Raw genomic sequence first — 9,261 nt, forward strand, 5'->3', positions numbered from 1 at the left:
TACATAGATACCCAGGGGCAATAAATGTACCAGCTATCTGAAGCCAAGATAACATCAGTGAGACTGATTTCATCCCTCTCCATGTCACAGGGGTGCTATGCAGGATTCTGATTTTCAGTACAACATGTACTAGTGAACTCCACAAAGCAAAGAAACAGATTAAAGAGATTAATGTTGTTTGTTTCGAATGCAGTTTCAATTCTTCCTGAGACTCACAAGATCAACAATGGAACAAGATTCAATGGTACATGGCTTCTTCCACACCCCAGTGATAAATCAGTGTGAGAATACAATATTCTGCAGAAGATTTGCCTGACCTCAGCCTCACAGCCAAGCTAATCAGAGCAGGCTCACCGGCTTTGATGTACACATTTGTGTGGGCCACACTAGCAGGAGACATCTTTCTCTTAGGCCCAGCAGCATTGTAAGAGGCACACATAGTACACAGCACTGCTGTGTGTGAGCCTCCCTTTGGGAAATACAGCAGTGGAAAAAATTATCACAGAATCATAGAATGGCCTGGGTTAAAAAGGACCACAGTGTTCATCTAGTTCCAACCCCTCTGCTATGTGCAGGGTCGCCAACCACCAGACCAAGCTGCCCAGAGCTACATCCAGCCTGGCCTTGAATGCCTCCAGGGATGGGGCATCCACAACCTCCTCAGGCAACCTGTTCCAGTGTGTCACCACCCTCTGAGTGAAAAACTTCCTCCTGTTCTCTCCCAGGTTGAAGAATTGGCTTTCCTCATGAGGTTTGGTGGGTAGTGAAAGATACAAAGTGTGGCCATCTCTCAAGGTATCTCCCATCACGTTCCTTATTAAATGCAAGGTGTGAAGATAGAGTCTTCTCAGCCTTTGAGACTTTTCCTTTAGCTCCCTTGGTGGCTTGCCAGCTTGAGGCCACAATAACAGCAGTTCTGTTTTTGACACAAACTGCATGTCCCAGTCAAAGACGATTTTGTATGAAGGTGCAAACAGTCATCTTCACACATGTAAGAGATGGGAAGTCATTCTTCCTGAGTGATTAGGACTTTTTTGTAGCTTTGTATAGAGTAAAAAAAAGTTACCTGCCTCTCAAGAGGAATGTCTTTTTGAATATGTAAAATTCTCTAATTGCAACTTCACAAATGTTATCAGCTACTACATCCTTGTTCTAAGAGACCTCTGAATTCTTGGATGTTTAAATTGATTGCTGCTGTCTCACCTAATTAATCTCCATTAACTATTTGATCTTCTCAGAAAGTAAGTGGAAAAGTATGTCTTAGTAACAGAAAACAGTTATGTGATATGAGGTAATTTATCTTTCATAAGAGTCTGATCACAAGACAGAAACCTCTGGGACCTCAGTCTAATTCTTCCACAGAATGACAGTATGGCTGAGATGGGAAGGGCCCTCTTGAATCCATTTTGTCCAATCCCTGCTCCAATGGGGACACCCAGAGCAGGGTGCCCAGGGCCATGTCCAGGGCCAGAGCCCAGGGCTCTGGAAGATCTCTAAGGAGGAAATTCCACAAATTCTGGGTAACGTGAACTCCATCACCTGCACAGCACAAAAGTGCTCTTGGCATTCAGAGGGAACCTGCTGTGCACCAGTGTGTGCCCAAGGCCTCTGGACCTGGATCCGGCCTGCTGGCACCCGCCCTTCAGGGATTTGTAGACATTGATGAGATCTCCGCTAAGCCTCCAAAACAAAGAATAACCAGCCAAAATCTTTTGTGACACTAAAGATGTGAAAGGAGTTGAATGTCACAGTCACAAAAAAAAAAAGATGAGAAAGATTAAAATGACACATTTTCTTCAAAATCCCAATGTGTCATCCACAGTGATGTATCTCATGTAAAATTTTTTGTACATTAGCAGTCGCAGAGGGGATTGCTCTCACACCTGGACAAGAAACATGTATCCATAGATTGCAAGTTGGCCTTTTTCAAAACAGTGGTAAGGACTGTGCTAGGCAGGATGGGTGATTACAGATGCTGGAGCAATGTAGACTTTGAGCCAACAGTCAGCAAGTCTGAGGAACCAGGACTACACTCAGCAATTTTCTTCTCACTTCCTACATGGGATATCAGTGATCATGACCCACATGCAGGCAGTCACACTGTCCTGCAACAATTTATGCCATCTTAGTAGCATGATCCAGTCAGCCATCTGTTCAACTCAGTTAATGTTGATGTGGCTGCTTGTGCATTCTCATTCCTTTTCCAGAACAAGCCCTACTATTTTGAGATGACTGTGTACACCCAATCCAATCCAATCCAACCCAATGTAATGCAATGCAATGCAATGCAATGCAATGCAATCCAATCCAATCCAATCCAATCCAATCCAATCCAATCCAATTCCTTCTGAGCTATTACGAACATGAAACAGCAAAGTCTGGATTCCCCACCTTTCTCCCTCCAGCCTCCTCAAGATGCATTTTCTGAACTCTGGAGATAAATGTCCACGTGAACCCATGATGGAACAGCTTCCTACAGCATTATACCAGTTTATACTTCCCTGAAGAGTTTCAAGCAGTGGGCTACATTGAGAAGAGATAATTATCCAATATGGGGCTTTGAGTAAATGGAGCACAACAGAGCCAGTCTAAGGGTCTGTTTTTAAAACCAAGTCATAAAATGACTCAGGATTTCACTCCTTACCTTATAAAAAGAAGAGAAAGTGGGAAAACAGCAAGGAAACACTATGGTGTTGAGCACTGTTGCTCTAAATTTCCCTTTGCTCTGCATAGAGACAGATGTGTTCGAACTTTGGTTTTGAGGAATCTCTTGCAATTTATTTGCACTGATAGCAGAGAGACAGCAGGGTGCCTGGTCACTTACAATATTCATATTCTCCTTTTTAAATCAAACTGGAAAGTCTCAAACTACTTAAGTTTCAGGACCGAGAATAAAATCTATTTTTGAGAATGCATAGGATTTCAATGTGGGCATCTTCATTTTAGCTCCTATGTCTGTTCAGCCTCACCAGGTCTGAGCAGCTGGGCAACAGAGAGACAAGGTGCCAAGTTCTGAGATGGGCACCAAACTTCTCCACTTGCAGGTGTAGGTTGATTGGTCTGTGTCCCTCTTTCTGATGCTGTCACGCCATTGCAACTACAAGCTTTGCAGCACCAGAGAAAGGGAAATTAAGTGAGAGGGAGCCTGAGGATGTTTTTGTACATCTGTAAGTGATTTTGTTAGCCTATCTTAAGAAGTTATTGCCTGGCAGCTAAGAGACAATGTCTGGCTGTGAGTAAGGGCTCAGTTTGTCCCAGATAAAAAAATTAAAGTAAATTATCATTCACAATCTTGCCACTGGCAATAGGATGACGATAGGATGACAGGGAAACCTCACATACAGGTCTGAGTAGCGCTGCCTATTTGCAGACGCCCCACATGGTAAAATACGCAACTGGCAATTAATGGTTTTTTGGGGGGAGGAGGGAATGCATTAAAACAGAATGCATTTGCCTGTAGTGAGTGAGGAAGCCAAGCCCTAATAAGCCACCCTGAAATGTCTCTGGGGCGAATGGGGGACCAGGAGGCAGTGCCTGATCCTGTATGGATGTGGAAAGCACAGCCATATCGTGCCTATAGATACAGTCACAGCACTACTCCCTCACAGATCATGACAACACCAGTTGTCCTGCAATTATTAACCTCTCAAGATCAGGGTCAACAGGGTTGCGGAACAGCTCCACCACTCATGTCCACAAACTGGCCCTCATCATTTACTGAGGGTGCACACAGTGCCCTCATCCAGTCATCAGTAAAGACACTGAACAGGATAGGCCCCAGTACTGACTTTAAAAGGAAGCACTTTTAAAGACCAATCACCAACTGGATTTAACTCCATTCCACCATCATCCCTACTAGCAGCACCATTTGTGGGCACTGCTGGTGTTCGCACATTTGAAAGAAAGGTGAAATTTCCCTACTATCAACTGATTTTTTCTTTCTTCTTTTAGGCAGAGCTTGTTCTAGTTTTTTAATAGCTGGGAGTGAAAGAGCCCTTAATTGTTTTTCTGAGTTGAGTGATATTTTTACTCCAATAATCTTCAGAAGGTCTGACCAGCACCAAGACTGCACTGTACTGGAACTGCATGAACAAAGGCTGGGATGGTGCCAGCTTAGTTAATGGTTACCACTGCCCTCCGAAACTTGCATTAATCATTTTTTTTTACTAGAAGGCAGCAGTTCTATTTTTAGATGCATACTTATTCCATGCACAGTTCATCAGCATGTGACCTGGAATTAATATTTACTTTACTGTTAGCCCTAGTTAAGATGAGCAAGTGTCATCTAGTTTAGTGACACAACCAGGCCCCAAACATGAAACATTCACTTTTGTTTCTTGACTTTTCCCTGACACACAATGAATAAAGCTAAGGAGACTCCTGTAAAACCCAGAGGATCTCTGGCTCTGAAGAACAGGTGGGTATCCTTAGGCAGATCCCCCCCCCCTCATTGCAGGGCATCACCACTTCCATAGTTCTGATGTTCAGGATAGTGCAGAGAAAAGCAGAGGTAGACAAGAGGAAGTTTCTGCATCTAGATGTGAAGCCTCCCGTAGAGGAATGATGTGGAGCTTTTGGATCCGGGCCAGAAGAGGGCCATGAAGATGCTGAGAGGCCTGGAATACCTCTCCCGTAAAGAAAGGCTGAGAGAACTGGGTTTGTTCAACCTGGAAAAGAAAGCGTGCCAAGGAGACCTCATTGTCTTGCGGTACTTGATGGGAGCTTATAAACAGGGGAGAATCAAGCCTTTTCTGCAACAAGTATGGCTTGTTACTTGTGTGAAGAGGAAAATTCTCACCTCAGATTTTTATCTTCCTTCCTTTGGGAAAGGGTGGCTTAGAAGCTAAATGAAGTGAATCATGGGAATAGCGTGTTTGGCTACCTGCATCCTCTGCTGAATGAGGTCACCAGTTCCTTTCAGTCTGGGTCAAATGAAAGTACATCTATTTTTACCTAAAAACCATGACCCAAGCTAAAAATACCTCTGCCATTTGATAAGCGAATTGACACAGTGAATGACTGTCACTCTTTAGCGTTGATATGTAAGCGACGAGAGCTAGAGGGGCATAATCCAGCATGATAGAACTGACTGCATTTTTAATTTCATACAGCTGTAATTTACACTTGGAGCAACTGGGAATGTTGCTTTCTGGGACATTTGAAATGAAGACAATCATGACAAACTGGAAAGAGTCTAAATAACTGGCAAAGAAATAGTGAAAATAAAAGCTTTAACTAGAATTTCATAGTTAATTACTAGTAGTCATGAAAAAAATAATTGCACTTCTAAGGAATCGGTAAACACATAGAAAAAAAGATTAATGGTGTTGTCAAATTATATCTTGTTGCTTGGTGACAATGTGACATGACCTGATGAATCACTAAGCAGTGTGCTGCCATTCATCAAAATAAAATGTCCCCCAATTTCATGAATATATATCTCCCTCACACACAGTTGTAAATGCACACACATAAACATGACATAAACGTTTTCATATCAAAGGAAAAACAGAAGCTCGTTTTCCTTTTCCTGTTTTAAATGAGACAGAAAAACTACATTGACGTCAAGGTTGGTAGCAAGGTCTACTGCGTAAAACCATGCTGGTGAATCACTACAAAGGCATTAATGGCTACGGGGACAGCAAAAATATAGCAAGCTGACATTTAAGAGAGAACTGTCTTTGTAATTAAACTGCTGATGTACAAACCTACAACAGAAGAAGTGATCACAGTAATCAGACCTAAACAAAGACCGAGCATCAGAGCAAACACGTCAATACCTACAGGCAGGGAGTACATTAGAAATGATTGCCACCACAAGCAATCACTGCTCGGAAATGCTGAAGTTGTCAAAAGAGCTCTCTCTGCTCTTGGTGACTGCGCTTGCTTATCTATCTGTTCTGAGCACTCCTGTGGAACTCCTTTCCACTCTTCAGATGTAGGCAGCAGTCCAGCAAAACAGGCTTTAAAAAAGATAAATTAGTACAGAGGTCAGCTAAAATAGCTGAATACCAAAGAAGGAGACTTGACGGTGTTTACAAGAGGGTTTGAGCTCTGCCCAAAGTCTGTGTATCTCTGGGGAGACTGGGAAGAATATCCACAATGCTGGAAAGTACCCGCTGTGCACAGCAGTCTGTGTTAAAAGGGCACGGAGTTATTTATCCTACTTGCTTGAATCGTGGTACTAAGGATGATATACGAATTCAAGGTCAAAGTGGTTTGCCCCTTATCACTGCTGCTAAGACCTTTTCTTTTCCTGCTTTGCTAAAAACATTCTTTTCCACCAGTGTGGAAGATGAGCTCTTTCAAAATAACATTTATTTGTTTTAATTCTTACTATGCCTAAACTTCTTCATAACTTTTATTTGGTCCTCTACAGAGAATACTGGGAAAGCAAGCAAGAAATAGCATCAGCCTTAGGGTCTGGTATCAAAAACATGAGTTAGCACATCTCTGTTACCAATCCTTGAAGTGTGAAGTGTTGATTTCATGGATGTGTGGGTAAAAACAGCTGTACTTGTCTTGTGCAGCTCCTGCCAGAGCTGTCTCACTCAGAAGCCTGCTGAGCTTAGTTAGAATGAGGAGTTCAGTGAATACTTGTGAAATCATCTTCTAAAAATTTACCTCACTATTAAAAGCACTTTCTGGAATGAAAGACCACATCCAGAGATTGTATAAAGTCTCCAGAATAAAAGACTTCCCGGTCTCTACTAAGAAACAAACAAGATACCCTGAAAGAGCTATGAATTTTTAGTGGTTTAACCCAGCAGGCAACTAAGCACACCCAGCTCATTCCCCCTGCAATGGGATGGGGGATAGAACTGGAAAAAGGCAAAACTCATAGGCTGAGATAAGGATGGTTTAATAGAACAGAAGAGGAAGGAAAATGGTCATTTATATATATACACAAAACAACTGATGCACAATACAGTTGCTCACCATCTGCTGAGTGATGTTCAGACAGTCCCCAAAAAGTTGCAACCCCCCAGTCTGCTCCCCCAGTTTTATTATTCAGCATAAGACCACATGGCATGAAAGTTCCCTTTGGCCAGTTTGGGTCCCCTGATCTGGTTCTGTCCCCTCGCAGCTCCTTGTGCCCCCCAGCTCCTTGCTGGTACAGCAGCAGAAGCTGAAAAGTCCTTGACTTTTCAAGTCAAGTGTAAGCACTGTTCAATAACAAGTAGAACATTGGTGTGCTATCAATTTTATTTTCATCCTAAATCCAAACAATGGCATCATTCTAGCTCCTATGAAGAAAATTAATTCTATTTCAGACAAAACCAGGACAAAACTACAGTCTGTAGCCAGATACACTCTCTTCAGGCATTCAGTTTGGCAAACAGAGCTAAAGACACTGAAAGAAAGTTGAAAAGAAATTACGTGTTATTAAAGAGTGAAGTGAAGGTAAAGCAAAGACTGCCAAAACCCATAGAGACTAGAAGCAACAATATATTTAACCAGTTTTTCCTTTAATTTGAACCTTTTAACATACTCAAAGAGGATGCTGTCGCACTGCTAAGGAAAAGGGACATAACCTACAGTTGGTCTCAGAGAACAAGACCATGCACAGGTTTCACACTCTTTGAACACTGGAGGTGGTGGTTATCACCTGAGGACCCCCACAGATCCATCCCTTCCAGATTTCCACCTGTTCTTCATTCACTTCTTGACATCTACTTTGATGTTTTCAAGATACATCTCTAAGTCTTCTTTCAGTAACCACATAAGCCAAAACCTGCAGTACTTACCACTAACAAGCTCTGTTCACTTTCAACAACGAAGGCTCATAATGCACAATTAATGAGTGCACTGTGCATGCATGCATCCCTGCCTGCAGTCCAGAGAGTGATCGGGCCCACTCTCAGCAGCTCCAGAGCTGAATTTGCCCTGTCATTCCCCATGGGAGACAAAGAGGTCACCAGGAGATGCCACGTAGCTGACAGGAAAATAAGAGTTTTAGACAGAAGTGTCCTTCACTGCAGCCCCTCCAACTAATTTAGATCAGGTTGGCATGAATGACAGAAGAAACATGCTATTATTTTTTCCTCTGACAGTGCAAGGGTTCTAAAAATTACATGCTTCTAATCCCTCATTAGTCTGTGTTTCAAATTCCCAGGCTTGTGCTGAAGGAGAAAGTGACAAGAGAAGAGTTATAATCCCTGTGGCAAGAGCTGTCACCGATACCTGCTGGGTGATAAATCCATGAGGCTTCTTCAATGAGCATTTTTTCATGCTTAAACTTGAGGGATGCTACTCAAAATAAGGAAAAATAAATGAAAATGACACACAATCTAAAATTCATGGCATGTACCATGACCTGTTTACACTAATGATACGTGATGTGCTCACTCTGAAAGACTGTTCATATCACAGACTAGAAAAGCTAGGGATTGACAAGCTATATATTTCCTTAAATAATTGTTTTTCTTTCTTTCTTTCTCTTAGAAAATATGGCATGCAGCATTGCAACTTGCTCAGAAACTGATCTTCCCCTGGATCACTGGACACTAAAGCAAAGCTCTCTATGAAGATGTCAAGCATGTTAAAATGAGACTAATAGGCCAGGCGTCATATTTAATAACACTCTCAAATCACATTAAGCCCAATATTCAGCAGAACTAACTCGCTCTAACAACAGACCGGCCAACTGCAAATGATCAAATTTTGCAAATGAACAAGCACAAATAAAATGCAAAGAGAACATCATCAAATAACTTTTAGATTATTAAGCTGATAAGCGCAGTGTGGCTCATATTGCTCCGTGTCGCACCGCACTTGTCACACATGCAGCAAAATTTGTGGTGCCACAAGCCATGTGACACATAACCACTGTGCACGTGGTCATAGTGCTAGCACCAAGTGCATGCTGACACCAGGCTGACGTTAGAAGAAGCAGGCACTAGGTCTCCTGCTTTCGAAGAAATTCTTAGGGGATTCTCAGGATGTAACTAAATTCAAGGCAAAACTGGTATGGAGCTTGTGTTGCTTCCAACTATCATGTGAACAATGTGTATGCTTCAGTGGGAGGCAAGAAATGCAGCATTCCCCAACCCATATGTACCTGCAATGCAGGAAGAGCTCAAGAAAGGACAGGTCACCTTCCTCAGGATGTGCCACCGTCTGCTGCTTACCTTGGCTCTTTGGAGACTGGGAAGGTTATTCACCCAATGGGCCAATGTTTTCCCTCTCTGCTTAATGTGACAGTGAAGATGTCAGATATCAGCAGCCTCTCTCTGTTACTGAAATTATCTTACCATCAGG

Source organism: Phasianus colchicus, chromosome 1 (assembly GCF_987193195.1).
Source record: "Phasianus colchicus chromosome 1, bPhaCol1.hap1.1, whole genome shotgun sequence".
In the NCBI taxonomy this organism is placed as follows: Eukaryota; Metazoa; Chordata; class Aves; order Galliformes; family Phasianidae; genus Phasianus; species Phasianus colchicus.